The following is a 5,903-nucleotide window of genomic DNA, read 5'->3' as shown; positions in this document are numbered from 1 at the left end:
CAATGAATGTACAAATGTGCTTTACACAATTGATGTGTGTATGGATTGTGATGAGTTGTATGAGTCCCTAATAAAATGATTTAAAAAAAAAGATATTTGAAAATATGTCCATCAAGTCATTCATTTATAGAGTCGTTGTGTAAGCTTGTACAGATATTTTCAAAGGGTTTTTATTGTCCTATAGAACACAGTTAACAAAATTTGGAAGAAAAAATGTAAGTAGACATTTTTTCCAAATTAGAAAACATACCCGAAGTATATGAGATTAAATTTAGCTGTAGATTGTGATAAATTCTTTCAAATAAACCATTTGCTTAGGAATTTTTGTAAATATTAGCTTGATTAGAAATACATATTATGGATAGGAATAAAACTGAGTGTAAAAGGGAATAAATAATGTGACCACAATCAGAGCAGTGGTTAGAGCTGAATTAAAAATCCAGACAATCCACCTCAAAGTTTGTTTCCATCCTTTCACTAACAGCATGCCTAATAAGAACAGGAAAGAGATTCAGCAGCTGTTTGCGACCTCTGTTGTTCAAAGCTGTTTCATAAATTTTAACTAATGAAATGAAGTGGTGAAGTAAATGGTATGAATATTACAAAATATGAATAATTTCTTTTACTTGCCAATGATACTTTTTCATGCCAATATAAAACAAAAGTAATTAGTGATAATTAATGGAGATATTTATCATAGTCCTGGATGGAAGAATTTAACATTATAAATACATTGATTTTATTTTCAAGTAATATATATTTATATATTTCCCACTGCATTTAGGATTTGATTGTGTGTGTGTATGTGTGTAATGAAGGAACCCTTTAAGAAATGGATCAAATTTTTTAAATTTCAAAAATGAAAATAATTGGAAGGTGGCTTATCCTATCATATATCTCTGATTCTCTAAAATCTACCTTAAATTAAAGCAATATTATACTGGCACAGGGACAAATATTTTAGAGAAATAGTTTTGAGATGCCCAAAAGATAGCTTCACACTAATCTGAAGCAGGGTTGTTCAGATTAGTGGTATCATGGGGTATTTAGTCAATAGTTTGAACAAATTCAAACATATTTGAAATAAAGGAGATTTACATGCTGCTTAACTCTTTCACACCTACACACACAATAAACAACAGATTAAAAAACTAAAAATTATTAAATAAAGGAAATATAGGACACATTTTTAATTAAGGAAGTCGTATATAAAACCATGCAAAAATAAAAAGGCAGTACGTTGAAAGAAAATGAATATTTTCCTGAATGGCAAATAAGTCAAAGATTAATTCAAAAGGCAAAGAATTGACTCAGAAAATATTTATAACACCTGTAGCTAATCAAGAGTTATGACCCACGAAATGCTAAGAGCCACTATAAAACAATAATGAAAACTAGCCCATTATAAGCCAGATACAGAATTCAGAAAGGCATTTCACACAAAGTACAAAAGTCTACTAAACATGATTAAATGTGAAAAGCGAGATGAAAATCAACCAAGCAAAACAACTTACACAGAGAAAAACAACACAAAATTGTCCCTAGCCCAATAAGTTTAGTATAAATTACGAAAACTGACAACATGTAATCGGCAGGAGAAAAGCATTTTCACACATTCCTGTTGACAGTGACTGAGGACAGTTGAGAAGCACCCATGGGAAGCTAGAAACGCAAACACCATTTGAGAAAACTATTTTTTTGTTCTTGGATTCTGTCCTAGTGTAACCTACTCCTGTGGACAAATATTAACACATAGGCATTTGTAATAGCAAATTTTGGGGAGAAGCAATCAATAGACAAATCTTTAAAACAATCTGCAGTATAATGCAGCTACTATATGTGGCAGATGCGTGATTTCTCCATGGAAGCATGTTTAGGATTTTGTTCTATAAAGGGCAAATTTGCATTTTATCCAAAATTTAAAAAATATATGAATCAGTATTATGGCATGTGTACACCTCCCCACGTATCTTTTCAACAAAAACAAAGTCTGAAAACGTGAAAAATTAAATGTAAGTAATCATATCCATGGATACGTTTGGAGCAGGTTGGAACTTTCCTTAGCTTGTATTCACTTAAAAAAGACGAAGAAACAAGTGTGAATTTCATTTAAATTTTATTTTCCTGTACTTTAAAAACCACATATTTGTTATGTGAATTAGGAAAATAAAACAGAAACCAGTAGCATAACTTCTTAATTTGAGGAAAGTCCTGGTTTTGATGTGTGAAGATGAGAGAAAATGCAGGTGCACAACCTAATTTAACCTCAATGTACAAATTGCCTTTTTCAAGCTCAAGATAGCTTCCTCTAGAAATGTTTCACATGGTCACTCTAGGGACGTTGTTGAGTTGACTTGAGAACACGTGAGGATGTTCAATCTGAAAAATGAGTATGTATGGAAGGGCCACTGTACTGGACAAAAGAACAGCTCGAAATGGCCCCACCTGCATGTCTCATTTGTATTTCCTTCTTAAAACCCTAAAATACTGCCCTGGTTGGCCATGAAATGAGGTTCCTAATGACCAGATATGAAATAATGTTAATAGTTTGAAGTTTGAGGAGAGCAGAGCCTGCACATTTGCAGCACAGACCTTGGCTGGGACACTTGTGGGAGTCTGGACTCCATTCTTTCTGGCACAAAGAGGGTCTGTGGAGTGCTCAGCGGGAACAAACAGGAATGTGGTGTGTCTCTGTGATTTCCTGTCCCCCTCCCCCTTTCCACAGAGATAGCTCCTTTGGTGGAAAGACATCTGTGCTTTCTTCTCTCTCTTCAAGACGAATGTCATGATTTAGGATACACAAATGTAATTTCCACTTGGACTGCCTGCTGGTTTATTTCATGCACCTGCTTCTGGAGGAAGGAGAAACAGGGTTTTAAGGGGCCCTTTTGGGACCAGAACTGACATTTGACCAGTTAGATCCCACCAGAACAGGAACACAAAAGCATTTATTCATAATGAGTGATTTACATGGAGGAATGCATTTGCAATTATACTCATATTTACATTTTCAATGATTATGTGCATATTTACTTGGCACCACATAGACTTGTTACTTTCCTTGTTCTTAGTATTACTTTTCTTAAACCACAAAAAATAGAGGTCAATATGTCTTTTTCTTATTTTTATATTCCTTTTATCAGATCTTGTATTGATTTATAAGTTACACATTTATATCTTGCTTTCAGTTTTTGCTTTTTTGTTCTAATATAATATTGTAATGTTTGGGATTTAAATATAAACTACCTATGGAAATGTGTAATATATCATTTCCCAGTATCTTTGAATTTAATTGTTGTTAACTGAAATATCTCTTATTAGATCTTTTTTGTTGTTGCATATCTGAGTATTAAACTGTTCCAAAGATGAAATTGTTATAAAGAGCCATCCTAAATGGTTTGCTGAAAGTCTAAAACAGCTAATAAATTAAGAATTGATTTATAAAACAATTCTTATTCTCTTTAACTATTTCCTATAATGATTGTAGTCCAAGTCAGCTACCAAGTACTTTATTTATTTGGGGAAACAAATATCAATTCTTAAAAATGAAAGTAATTAAAGAGTTAATAAAATACACTATGCTGTGCTTCATTGTTTGTTAAAGAAAATAGATTTCTTCTTCTTTGATAGTTTCAATTAAGGACTATCTGCCTCTATGAGCAGGAACTGGCTACTAAAATGATTGACTACTAACCAGAAGGCTCATAGTTTGAACCCACCACTCCCTGGGAGAACAATGTGGCCGTCTTGCAAAAGCTGCAGCTTTGGAAAGGCAGTAGAGCGGTGGTGTAAGTTGGCCGGGACACGTCAGCAATGAGCTTCCACAGTTGGTTAGTTTGGTCTCTACTATTGAAGGGAAAAAGCTGCCCAGAACTACGAATTCCTTGAAAATTCTAATGTTGGGGGTTTAAATGGAGAGAAAATGTTTTGAGAAATGATGTACAAATGCGCTTTACACAATTGATGTGTGTATGGATTGGGATAACAGTTGCATGAGCCCCTAATAAAATGTTAAAAAAAAAAAGAAAAAGAAAATTCTACAGTGTAGAAAAAAATAAGTAGAAAATCTCTGGGTTGTAAATACAAAGGTTGTGCTTTAGTGTTTTAGTGACACCATGTATTTGTTAGATTTGATGAACAGCAGATGTCCCAAGAATTGTGAAAACATCTGCAACAATCACTTGAAGGTGAGAAGACAATCTGACTAATTTCCTTTTTTGGTTTATTTGCTTTCCTGGTGAACTACTTTATTTTTTAAACAAGTAGCCTTCCTTTCCGTTGCTCTTCTATGCCATGTGATAAGAAGTTTCCAGGTTCCAGAATATGGTTAAAGATAAATGGGGTAGCAATTTGAAAACAGCAGCCACTCTGTGGGAGAATGGCGAGGGACTCAGGAAGAGTTAAAATCTCAGAAAGCCCCAGAGCCAGTTCTACTGTGTAGTACAGGGTGCTACGAGGTCGAATGGCAGCAAGTCATCTTTACATGCATTTTTCTTTTACAGAGTGGCTGGTGGGTTTGAACCAAGTATTTACTAGCAGCCAAGTATTTGACCATTGTGTCATCTGGAATCTTGAACTACAGACAAAAAGATTATGAATTTACACACATATTTGGGGAGACAAAGTTCAGCCAAAAACAGGTTTAGTAATAGATTCTCTAGTAATCTTTAAAATAGAGGCATTTACCCTGGAGTAACTGTCCATATTTAAGTATGTCTAGTGTGGGCTGACAGTGGCAAATAAAAAGAACTCAAAAAATAAGTGTTTCTTCTCTCAGGCTGAGGTGGACAAGTAAACTAAGAATCCTTAGAAATACAAAATATTAAATTCTGGTTTCTTTCTTTGTTTGTTTGCTGTCCTACTTTTCAGGGCAGCATTATCCACTTCTAAAAGTGACCTCGTAATGGTAGCCATTGAGACAAACAAGTTATATTTCCTTTAAGACCATTTCTATTTTGATTTCGTCTGTATTGCTCCTCTTTAACCTGAACAGGGCTTTGAAGAAAAATAGAGCTCATGCTGGGAAAATATATCCATTTGATACTTAAGTTTCTTTTTTATTAAGTTCATCTTCTTCTACTTCTCTCTTCCTTTTTTACTCCCTCTAACTATCCAATTCCAATGATTAAATCTTGTTTATAAGAATTATACTCACAATAGCAGGAAGATGGAAGCAGTCTGAATGCCCACTAATGAGTAAATGGCTAATTAAAATGTGTATAATGGAATGCAGCAGAATACTATGAAGCCATAAAGAATAATGGTGACTTCTCTCTCTCTCTCTCTACATATATATATATATACACACACGCACATGGAAGACATTTTGCTGAATGAAATAAGTCAATTACAAAGGGACAGATACTGTATGATTTCACTGTTATAAAAATATAGGTAAGTATACATATTGAAACCAATGGTATATGCATATAGATGTGGACCAATATAAATAAACCTGTATGCAGGCCTATATGTGTATATTTGTATTTACATATATGTGTAACTGTAGGAATCCATATATATTGACAAATACAATACAATACATAAGGGCATAAGCAAAAACATATTGTTAACTTTAAACACCTGTGGGATTGGTTGGCAGGGTCTGAGACATATGGTCATTGTCTCATGGGACAACACATTCAATGGGAATAATATGGCACATATGCTTATATTACATGTCATATTTGATAAGTAGCATTTAGGTTATTAAAACTCTTACCAGTGACCATCAAGATACAATTACTGTTCAGATTGAAAGAGAAAGACAAAAATCAAAGACTCAGAGAACAAACTAGTCGATAGGACTAATAGAATACCAAAAATATAGCCTCATCTATCCTGGAACTAGAAGAACTAGTTGATCCCTGGCACCACTACTGATCACATTGATCAGAAACGCA

This window comes from Echinops telfairi, unplaced genomic scaffold, assembly GCF_000313985.2.
Source record: "Echinops telfairi isolate 266 unplaced genomic scaffold, ASM31398v2 ScPeMD7_7469;HRSCAF=8507_1, whole genome shotgun sequence".
Classification (NCBI taxonomy): domain Eukaryota; kingdom Metazoa; phylum Chordata; class Mammalia; order Afrosoricida; family Tenrecidae; genus Echinops; species Echinops telfairi.
Note: the sequence above shows the minus strand (reverse complement) of the source record.